The sequence below is a fragment of the Macaca thibetana genome, unplaced genomic scaffold (assembly GCF_024542745.1).
Source record: "Macaca thibetana thibetana isolate TM-01 unplaced genomic scaffold, ASM2454274v1 unplaced_scaffolds268, whole genome shotgun sequence".
Classification (NCBI taxonomy): Eukaryota; Metazoa; Chordata; class Mammalia; order Primates; family Cercopithecidae; genus Macaca; species Macaca thibetana.
Window position 1 is genome coordinate 17,228 of NW_026089057.1, and position 12,705 is coordinate 29,932.

A 12,705-nucleotide genomic window follows, 5' to 3' on the forward strand; every position below is an offset into this window, starting at 1 on the left:
AGACGCTCCAGGCCTTCCCCGACTCTCAGCTCCCGAGCTTCCAACACATCGGACCGGCTCAGGACGGGGTGTGCTCCGAGGCGTCAGGGCCCAGGGCTCACTGCCCTGGGATCCCCTCGGGTGCTCCGCCTTGCCGCGGAAACATTGTTTTGGATGCCTCGCCGCCCCTCCTGCAAGGCCCCCTCTTGCCCCACACACCCAGAGCCGCCAGGGCTGTCCGGGGACACACCGCCAGCCCAGTCCCGCGGGCCCTTTTTCTCACAACGCCCCCACCACTGTCCCTTGTCCCCACGAAGACCTGCCCGTGGTCAACGGGGCTGGAAGGTTCTGCTTTGCCCCACTCTGGCACTAGAGTCCCGGCAGCCTGATCCCGGGAGAGAGGGGCTGACGGACACCCTGACACACCCCACCACCAGCACGAGCAAACCCACCCCGACACACACACACACACGGGTGCACGCGCATGGGCACACATGGACACGCACGGACACACACACAGACACACACACACACAGACACACACACACGGACACACACACGGACACACACACGGACACACACTGGCACACACACGGACACACACGGGCGCACACACACATGGACACACACAGACACACACACGGGAACACACACGGACACACACACACGGGAACACACACGGACACACACAGGGAACACACACGGACACACACACACGCGGGCACACACACGGACACACACGGGAACACACACGGACACACTGGCACACACACGGGACACACACACGGACACGCACATGGGCACACACACACGGACACACACACGGGAACACACACGGACACACACACTGGCACACACACAGGCGCGCACACACACACACACACGGACACACACACACCGACACACACGGGCGCACACACACACAGACACACACACGGACACGCACACGGACACGCACACGGGCACACACACACACGGGAACACACACGGACACACACACACATGGACACACAAAGACACAGACACAGCTTGAAAGAGAGCTACGGAGACCAGGATGGAGAGAGAGAAACGGGGAGAGAGAGAAAGAGAGAGACAGAGACAGAGATGGAGGGGGAGAGAGAGACAGAAGGTGACAGAAGAGCGCGAAGTGGAGGGGGAGGAAGAGAAAGAGGGTGAGGGAGCTGGAGAGCGAGAGCGACAGAGCCTTGGAGAGCGAGGCTGTGTTCAGGTAGACAGGTCCCACTGAGCAGGCCGGGGTAGGGTGGAGGAGCTTGGGCCGGGCTAGAACAGGGGTCAGGGCCCCCCACGCGGGAAAACAAACGGAGACCTGAGACGTGTTTTTTCTTGGACTGGTTGGTTGCTTTGGGGGTGCGTTTCATAGGGTCCTTCCTTTGTTGGCTTCTCCCTGTCCTCTTGCTGCGGTGGGTCCCGAGATTTGTAGAGTGCGCCCGTCAGTCTGGCGAGAGCCGGGGCACCGAGCGTGTCCACGGCCCGAGGCCTGGGTCTCTCTGGTGTCCCCGGGACTGGAGTTTACACGAAGTCGGTGGCAATGGGAATCCGGGTGCACAAGGATGGATTTCCTCGTGGCTGGCGATGGCAACGTCCTTCCGCAGGGAAAGCAGCCCACGGGTTCTGGAGCGGAGGTCTTGGCTGGCGTCTGTGGGACCCGCTACCCTTGCCCGCCCCTTCCTCCGGCTTGGAAGGTTGCGGCGGCGCTGGATGAATGAACTGAATTGCCCGGGCGTCCGGGGAGCGGGAAGGCACCCGGGAAGGCAGGAAACCTACGCCTGCGCCTTCGGGGTCGGGTGCCTGCCGCAGCGCCCTGGCTGGAGCCCGGCTCCTGGTGGGGCTGCAGCCAGGTGGAGGAGGTGGGATGCTGCCGCCTGGCGGTGCTGCAGCTGCGGACCCCCACGAGGAGGCTTCATCTTGACGTAAATCTTTTTCTTTCTTCAGCTGATGTGTATCCTTAATTTAGGTTATTGGTAACTCCAGAAATTTAGAGGCACAAAATATGGTTGCCCACACCGTATAATCGCATTACCGCCTCCCATTACCACCACCTTTCCCCCTGCCCCCCAAGACTAGGTCTTGCCATGTTGCCCAGGCCACAAACCCCTGGGCTTAAGTGGTTTGCCTGTCTTGGCCTCTCAAAGTGCTGGGATCAGAGGTGTGAGCCACCATGCCCAGCCAACCACCACCAAGTTTTGATTCAGCAGGACTGGGTCATGGAGCTAAGGACCCACAAATTTAGAAAAGTTTTTAAATATCATAACGTTTCTGTGAGGAAACAGTATTTGGTATTAAATTTTTAGACTCTTTTATAATGTTCTGTTCTTTCCACTGAGCACAGTACTAAGTAGTAACTGGAAAATCACAGCAGAAGTCATATTACTTTTTCTAATACAGAGTCCTTGGCTGTTCTCTAAGCTAAACCTGATCACCTATATTGAGAAAAAGAAAAAGCCCCAGAGTGTGAGGAGACAGGAGGTAGTAGCCAAACATCCAAATAGATGGGAATGAATAAAGCAGATGACACAGATGAGATGTCCAAAGGTCAAGGAGAAAGCCAGATCTTGAAGAGTGGTTTGCGAAGCTATGCTCCAATGGAAATCGTTTCTGAGAAGCCCTTGTTTCTTTCTCTTGCTCTCATGTAGAGACAGACATCTTCTGCTCCAGGCTCTTCAATTCTCTAGGACTGGGCTTCCCCTTCGGGGATCATTCTTCCAGGTTACAAAGAAAATCAAAGCCCATTGCATGGCTTGCAAGGGACTGGAGGACCTGGCTGCTTGCTCTTTTATTGCTTTTGAGGACACGGGGCCATCTATGATTTTTAAGGAAGTCCATGTTAAACATTTTCTAATTTCCATTTTGAGTCTAAAATGTGTGAGAGTAGTGGAGATATTGGGATTTGGTTTAGAAATCCCGGAAACACCACATCCAGATGTCGTGTTTTCTGTTTTACGATTTCATATCCTATGAAGGTTTCAAATGTGATTCTACAGAAATTCATACTCAAAAATTTTATCAGAACACTAAGCATCTGCCCCATATAATAAAACCTAATGTTATTTTACTTCAAAACTTTAAGTTTTTTGGTATGTATTGAGACTAATACTGTAAACATGCTGTGCCCTAATTCCTAAACTGTAATATGGTTTAATATATCTACTTTCTACATTTAAAACATGTACTTTGCCATTGAGGAACTTAGAACATTGTTGAGCATGTATTAAATTCCCATTTCTTTCCTGATTTTTAAATAGTTATCATTTTATAATTTTCTCTTGTTTAGTTTGAAGCTTACTAGGACTGTGTTATTGATATGTATGTATACATATACACACACGAGTATATACATAACAACATATGTCATGGATATATGTGTATATGTTTTACATACCTGTATAGACACACTTATGTATATACACACTTATGTGTATATATGCATATGCACATAACATCAATTTTTTGACCAATAAAAATTGCATAATTATGTATTGTGTACATTATAATTTGATAGGTATATATATTGTAAAATGTTTAATACAATTAAGTTGATGAACATTTATGTCACCTCACATGGTTGTTTTTTGTAATGAGAGCACTTGAGGTCTCCTACTGTTGTAGCAAATTTTAAGCATACAAAACACTATTATTAACTACATTTTAAAGCTATACATTAGATCCCCAAAACTTATTTATCTTATAACTGAAAGTTTGTACTCTTTGAACACTTTACCATTTTTTCTACCTCCAGACCTGGTCATTACCATTGTACTCTCTGCTTCTATGAGTTCAGCCTTTTTAGATTCTCCATTTAAGTGAGAACACACAGCGTTTGTCTTTCTGTGCCTGGCTTATTTTGCTTAGCATAATGTACCCAGGTTCATTCATGTTGAAATAGCAGAATTTCAATCTTTTTTAAGGGTGAATAATATTCGGTTGTCTGTTTATATCACATTTTCCTTATCCATTCAGCATCTACAGATACGTCGTTTTTTTTTTTTTTTTTTTTTAAATATTCTTGACAGTTGTGAATAATGCTGCATTGAATACAGGGGTGAAGTTTTTTTTGAGATATCTGATTTTATTTTGTTTATAGACAGAAGCAGAATTTCTGGATTGTATGATAGTTCTATTTTTCTTAAATAACCTCCATGCTAATTTTCATAATGACTCTTCCAGTTTACAACTCATTAAGACTGTACAGAAATATTTTGTCACATCCTTGTTAACACTTGTCATATTTCTTCTTTTTGATATTAGCCATTGTAACCGCTGTAAAGTGCTATCTCCTTATGATTTTGATTTGCAATTTTCTGACGAATGGTAATGTTTAGCATCTTTATACACATCTGTTGGCCATTTGAATATGTTTGTTAAAATACTTAGTCTTTTGCCTATTTTTTAGTTCGGTATTATTATTATTATTATTGTTTTGTTTCTGATTTGTATGACTTTCTGCTATATTTTGAATACTAACCTCTTATCATATATGGTTTGCAAATATTTTATCCCATCTTAAAAGTTTTCTTATTTTTTGCTGTGCACAATGCTTTGATACACTACAACTTTATGTTGGCTTTTATTGTCGTACTTTTTATATCATATTTAAAAAATCATTGCCAAGGCCAGTATCATGGAGGCTTTTCATATGCTTTTTAAAATATTTTCTTTTAAGGATTTATGTATCAAATTTAAGTCTTTATTTTAAGTCAATTTTTGTGTGTGGCATAAGAAATATGATCTAATTTTATTATTGTGCTTGTGAGTATACAGTTTTCCCAGCACCAAGTATTGAAAAGGCTATACTTTCTGTATTGCGTATTCATAGTGCCCTTGTCAAAGATTAACTTTAGATGCATAGATTTACTTCTGGGCTCTGTACTCTGTTCCATTAGTTTTTGTGTTGGTTCCTATAAACATACCATTCTATTATGTTTACTGTAGTCTTGAAATGTAGTTTTAAATAATAAAGTGTAATGTCCCTAGATTTGTATTCCTCATGATTGCTTTGGCCATTCAATATTTCTTATAGGTTTATATACATTGTAGACTTTATTTTCTATTACTGTAAAAAGTGGCACAGGAGTTTTGATAGGAAGTTGAAATAATCTACAGATTGCTTTGGATAATATGTCACTTAGACAATATTCTTCTAATTCATAAACATGTAATCTATGTTTATTTGTATCTTCTTTAATTTTTTTCATCAATATCTTTTATTTTTTATTGTAAAGCTCTTTCACCACAATGGTTAAATTTATTGCTAAGAAATCTATTATTTTGTTGCTATTGTAAATGAGATTTTTTCTTTTTTACTGGTTTGCTCAAGCATATAGAAACATAACTGATATTTGTATGTTAATTGTATATTCTGCTTCTTTACTGACTGTATTTATTAGTTTAAGTGCACTATTTAAATGTACTATTTATGTTTTTTATATATAAGATTATGTCATCTACAAACAGTGACTTTTTTCCTTCCTTTCAATTTGGATCTTTTTGATATTCTTGCTTAATTGTTTGATGTAGGACTTAATTATTCTATGCAGGACTTCCAGTTCTATGTTAGAACCGTTAGAATGGGTGTAATATAGACTTGCATTGGTGTTTGTGCATTTGAAGGAGCAAACACCTCTCTTCATTTTTATAAACTGGTTTCTGCAGGTAAAGATCTTCATCTGTTGGATCTCAAGGCTGATGAGATCTTTACTGGGTTTGTAGTAAAAAGGCTTGTAGCTGGGTCACAAGGTGGCTGCTGAATCTGGAGTGGGTTTTACCTTTAGTGGGCTTGTTACCAGGAGCACATGTGGTTGTGAGTCCTGTCATGTTTTTGGGCAGACTGGATTGTCTTCAGGGCTTTGTTCTGTAGAGCAGGCACTAGGGCAAGGTTCTGCTATATGGTGGGCCTAATAGCAGGTGTGTGGGTGAGTGTGGCTCCCCCTGCATACCTAGCAGGGTTTCCCCAGGTTATCTACGAACAGTGACTTTTGAACTGTTTTCTGTGGATCACAAGTATGATGTCCCCAGCTTTTTTCTTATTCCTCATGATTGGTTTGGCCATTCAGTCTACTTTGTAGGCTTGCATTTTCTATTACTATGAAAAGTGAGACAGGGATTTTGATAGGGATTTGAGTTAACTTACAGATTGCTTTGGATAATATGACACCTTATTAACCAAAGGGCCTGCCTTCACAAAATAACTCTTCTCGATCTTGGGTTTTAGCAAGGTTTTATAATGCCCTGTATCCCGAAGCTCACTATATTGCCCAGGCTGTTCTTGATCTCCTGGCCTGAAGCAGTCCTCCTGCCTCAGGCTCCTGAATGGAGGAGATACTGTCACGAGCCACTGTGCCTGGCTCTCTCATAAAGTTACTTTGGTTGATGGATGGCTGACTAGTTTTTATTCCTGCAGGGAAATATAAAAATAGGGACCCCCATTACCATCTTGATAATGTCACTGTCTCCATACATTTCTTCCTTATTTTGTTCTCTTGTATGTTTGTGTGTTATTTCAGGTTCAAACATTAAGAACAATAGGATAGGATTTATACATTGTGTAAAAAGTAAATTAGATAGCTAGTAGGTACCCTATATATATTACAATGTTCACCTATAAGATTAAGGCAAAAAGGGCTCATTAAAATTTTCATCCACTTTTTTCAATCTCTACCCAAACTATAATATAATTTATGCCCCAGTTTTTATTTTATCAATTACTCTTAATCATATTTCACAAAATTTATATTTTTTCTTTATTTAGAAATGTAAGGATATTATTTGCTTTTAAAGTTTGTATTACAGCTTTTTTATTTTGTGAAATAATAGCACCAATATATTAACAATATAAATATTTATAGTGTAAATACTTATTCAACAAAATTTTCCCATTAGAGAATTTTATTAATTATTGTAGTGCATTTCTGTAAAATTGTACTGCCACACGGCACAGGGCAATGATTCAGAATGCCTGGTCTTCACAGACGCACAGTCACAGTCGAACATTGCAGTGATTTAGAAAAATTCTTTTCTAGTGTTATATCAATGTTCCAAACAAGATCTTATGGGTAAACGTTTCTCCCATTCTAGTTTTACAATTCCATGTTAACTCTATTTTTATTTTAGGGTAGGTTCCTTGACATTGGTTTATCATATTTTTGGTTTTACCTAAGTATTATTTTGGATGACAATGTGCAACTTTCAATGTACAGTTTATGTCAATGTGCAGTTTAATTACGATATGAATCAGCCATATATTTATTCACAATTCAAGTTTAGCAAACGTAATGAAAACTAAGGAAACTAATCTTACATGATAAAGCCAAGATCAGCTATCTTATACTTAAGCAAATACACCAAAAAATAGTTTGTAACTTTATTGCTGCTTTTGTTCAAACTATGTTTTATATTCCCTACGACCAAGGAAATCTCTGATATTGTCCTACCAGGCTAAAGAAACAAACAAAAGGACAATGATTATACTTCCAAGTAGCAGGTTGTTTAGGCCCCAGATATTCCATATGTAGACCACTGTGCTCATGTTTGTTTGTTTTAATAAGGCTGTGGCCCAAAACCTTACCTTTTTTTGTAGAAATTAAAGCTTCTCTGTTCCATACTAAAGACAGGACAGCCCCATGATCTAAATCCAAGGGTGATGGCTCAGAGCGAGGACCATTTCTTGTTGACACGGAGATAGCTGAGTTGGTCTACAATAAATCTATGGGAGAAGCAGGTTGTGATGACTTGGAAGTGTTGGCTGCCTTCATGGTCTCAAAGTTCTCTGCCAAGTTCACCTCAGCTCTGCTGTACTCCTGTTCTGCTGTAAGGTTGGGAATGCTTGGCCAGTAGTGGTTCTCCACATGGTCCTCAACTGCTGGTGCTTCCCTGATCCACTGCCTGCCAGAAATGCAATCGTAGCAGAGGAGGCTGGTAAGGGGACAGAAACCAGAGATGCTTACTGGCCACTGCCTGGCTGGGGAAGAGAGTGGTGGGCACCCAATCCTAGCTCACATGCCAAGTGCCATCCTCATCCCAGCATCCAGCGATGTCCCCCATAATGTGCACTGCCTGGCCTGAGGTAAATGGAGAGCTCAGCTGAGGCCTGAAATTGAAAAGGGGCTTTCTGGAGTCCCGAGTGTCCTGGACATCTCACCAGCCATTAAAAGAGTCTGTGTCCTTGTGGCCACAGACAGGCAGTGATGGAAACCTGCCCACATTTCAGGGCCTTCTGGATGAGAGTTCAGCTCTGGCAACAGAAAATGCTTCTGGTGTCCAGAGATTCTCAGGGCCTGGCGGATGTAAAACTGATTGATGGCATCTGCTGGCTTCTGGAGCACTGCTTGGCTGTCCTTGCCTGCCAGCCCCAGCCTTGCCCATCCTTATCTGTGGGCCCCAGCCAGGGCACTGCAGAAAACTTGGTCTCTGGCTAGCATTCTGGACTGTGAGACAGCCTGGCTGCAGCTAGTGCTGGATGGAGAGAGTAGAGTGTGGTGAAGTGGGGACAGTGGGCATTCTGCTACGTGGCCTAGGGTTTCTCATGACTCTGGACTGCCCAGGTGCGGTGACCAGAAGGCAATCAGGGAGTGGAAACCATTTCTAGGCCACAGCTCAGGGAGGGAGAACCCAGGCTGAGCCTGGTGTTGGTCCTGAGTTGAGGAGATGAAGCTGGAGTCCAGGGAGACCAAAGAAGCTCAGATAAACTCTGCAGGGCAGAGTATTCAGGGTATGAAAAGGATAAAGTCACAAAACAAAAAAGCTCCAGAGTCTTCAGCTAAATACTGATTGGCGCATGTATGTGTGTAAACTACCCAAGTCTAGGGGAAAAAACACCTGAAAGAAACAGAAACAACAATCCTTGAACCTCCTACAGAACCAGGCATATTTGGTGTTCCCACCAGCAACAGTGGACAAATCTTATACTTCCCAGACCATTGGATGAAACACTCAGCAAAGAATTGCTCCAGTAGTGTGGAAGATCAGATCTAGGCCAAGGCTGCTAAGGTCCTACTTAACAAGACCTCAAAGAAAACCCTCAAAGAACCAAAATCTTTCCAGATAGTTTAACTGCATCCTAGAACATAGCTCAATAATATTTATAGGAACCCAACAATACCCAACGCACAATAAGATAAATTTCACATTGTCTGCCATCCAGCTGAAAATTACCAGGCATGTGAAGAAAAAGGAAATGTCTCAATAATGAGAAGAAAATTTGATCAATAGATACAGAAATGGCACATATGATGGAATTAGTCGGCAACGATATTAAAACAGTTATTAAAATAATATTCCACAACAAGAAGGTAAAGGGAAGCTTGAACATGGAAGTAAGTAGAGACACGGAAGACCCAGCTTGAACTTCTAGAGATGAAAAATACAATGTCTGAGATGAAAAATATACTAAATGGCATTTAAAATAGAATAGATATTATACAAAAAAGGATTAGTCAACTGGAAGATGTAGCAATAGAAACTGTCAAAAACGGAACATGGAGAACAATACGGAAAAAAATTGAGCAGAAAATCAGCACCAACAGGACGAATATAAGTGTAATTGGAGTTCCTGAAGAAGGTGGGGAGGAGTAGAAGAAAAAAATATTTGAAAAACTGTGGCTGAAAAATTTTTAATTTGGTAAAAAACTATAAACCCAGAGACGAAGAACCAATGAACCCCTAGCACAAGAGACATGAGGATGACACACTGGAGCACATCATAATCAAATTGCCCCAAACGAGTGACAAAGAGAAAATCTGAAAGGCTACCAAAGGGAAAAGGACATTATACAGAGAGGAACAAAGATAAAAATGGGCTGAGTGTGGTGGCTCACACCTGTAATCCCAGAACTTTGGGAGGCTGAGGCAGGATGGTCACTTGAGCACAGGAGTTCCAGACCAGCCTAGGTAACATGGCAAAACCCGGTCTCTACCAAAAATACAAAAATTAGCAGGGCGTGGTGGCGCACATCTGTAACCCCAGCTACTCAGGAGGCTGAGTCAGGGAGAACCTCTTGAATCTGGGAGGCGGAGCTTGCAGTGAGCCTAGATGGCGCCATTGCACTCCAGCCTGAGTGACAGAGCAAGACTGTCTCAAAAAAAAAAAAAAAATTTTTTTAATTAAAAAATTAAAATTAAAAAAAAGATGGCAGATATCTGGTTAGAAACAACGCAAGGTTAGGTATAGTGGCACATGCCTATTATTCCAGCACTTTGCGAGACCAGGGCAGGATGATCACTTGAGCCCAGGAGTTCAAGACCAGCCTGTGCAACATGGCAAAACCTGGCCTCTATATTAAATGCAAATTTTAGCTGGGTGTGGTGGCACATGCCTGTAGTCCTAGCTACTTGGGAGGCTGAGGCGGGAGGATTGCTTGAGCCCAGGAGGTAAAGGTTTCAGTGAGCTGAAATCATGCCACTGCACTCCAGCCTGGGTGACAGAGTGAGACCCTGACTCGAAAAAATAAAAAATAAAGATAAAGAAACAATGCAAACCAGAGGATAGTGGAGTAACTTCTATAAAATACTTAAGGATAAAACGATTGTCAGTCTGGAATTCTACACCCAGCAAAAATATCTTTCAAAGATGATAGTGAAATAAAGACTTTCAGACATTGAAAAGCTTGAAGAATTCATTACCAGCAAGTCCTCACTACAAGGAATATTAAAGGAAATACTTGAGGCAGAGGGAAAGTGAAAACAGATGGAAGTCCAGATCTACACGAAAGAATGTAGAGCGCCCAAGATGGCAAATGTGTGAGCAAAAATGCAACATTAAAAAGCATTTTAAAGGATAATTGACTGTTTAAGGCAAAAATGATAAATTAATGTGAGTTTACAGCACATATAGAAGCAAAATGCATGAAAACAGTAACACAAAACCCAAAAGGAGGGAAATGCATGGGTACTGTTTTAAGGTTCTCATCCTCCCTGTGAAGTGGTATAATGCTGACGGCAGCCAATGCTGTTAAATACATATACTGTGTTAGTCTGTTCTTGCACTGCTATAAAGAAATGTCTGAGACTGGGGCTGGGCACAGTGGCTCACGTCTGTAATCCCAGCGCTTCGGGAGGCCGAGGCGGGCGGATCACGAGGTCAAGAGATCGAGACCATCCTAGCCAACATGGTGAAACCCTGTCTCTATTAAAAATACAAAAAAAATTAGCTGGGTGTGGTGGCGTACGCCTGCAGTCCCAGCTAAGCTACTCGGGAGGCTGAGGCAGCAGAAGCGCTTGAACCAGGGAGGCAGAGGTTGCAGTGAGCCGAGATCGCACCACTACACTCCAGCCTGGGTGACAGAGCGAGACTATATCTCAAAAAAAAAAAAAAAAAAGTCTGAGACTGGGTAATTTATGAAGAAAAGAGGTTTAATTGGCTCACGATTCTGCAGGCTACACCCAAAAAACATGGTTTCCCCACAGAAGTGGGGACTCTCGGCATCAACTTTGGAAACGGGCAGTGCAGGTGGAGTCCTCGTGCTCCACAGAGGCAGCTGTAGGTCATAGCTCTCCCACAGGAGCCCAGTCCCTCTCCCTCCATCTAATGTTATTAGAGTCGGTTTGCCATCAGCCTTCAGTGTGAACTTCCAGCCTCTTTTCATCAGCTGCTTCCTAATGGACAGAGGTGCCGGAGGTGCACACACCTGCTTCTCCTTGCACAGGCCCAGCTTTCGAGCACGTCTTTGCTTAGTGGTAACATGCTCCCATCACCCTGCACTGCTCAGAAGCTATCTTCTTACCCAGTCAGGGCAGGGCAGTGGAGGAGCTGCAGAAGGCACCTTTGGGGTGTAACAATTGCCTTTGGGGGAGGGTTTTCTCGATGGGGTTGGTCTCCTGAGAAAGGGCTGCAAACCACACTACGTGTGCACTCTCTGTTGTCACAGCGAGACCTGCATGTGGAGCCTGCAGACCTCACGGTCTATTTGCTGTGGGGACAGAAACCTGAATGTACTGGATCCTGAAGCTCTTAAACAAGGGGCTTCCAACCAAGCTCTGCCTCGGAAGGCTGGTCATGTTTGACCCCTTGCCAGGGTGTGAGCTCCCCAAATACCATCATACCTGGGGCTGTCTCTGGTTTGTAAGCACCACTCCCTCCAGAGAAGCCTGAAGGATGAGCAGCTAGGGAGGCAAACACTCTTGGGGGTGACATGGTGGGTGGGACCAGGGTCTAAGTGGAGGGAGGACATTCATGGGGGTGATGTGGTAATGGGACTGGCCTGGGTGTGGGTGGATGGAGGACATTCATGGGGGTGACATGGTGGATGGAACTGGCCTGGGTCTGGGTGGAGGGAGGACACTCTTGGGGGTGACATGGTGGGTGGGACTGGCCTGGGTCTAGGTGGAGGGAGGACACTCATGGGGGTGATGTGGTAAATGGGACTGGCCTGGTGTGGGTAGAGGGAGGACACTCGGGGGTGACATGGTGGATGGGACTGGCCTGGGTGTGGGTAGAGGGAGGACACTCGGGGGTGACATGGTGGATGGGACTGGCCTGGGTGTGGGTAGAGGGAGGACACTCGGGGGTGACATGGTGGATGGGACTGGCCTGGTGTGGGTAGAGGGAGGACACTCGGGGGGGTGACATGGTGGATGGGACTGGCCTGGGTGTGGGTAGAGGGAGGACACTCGGGGGTGACATGGTGGATGGGACTGGCCTGGGTGTGGGTGGGTGCCGCATATGTGGACACTGGGGCCTCCCTCAGGAGAGTACCAGGCTGGAGCCCCCGAGTC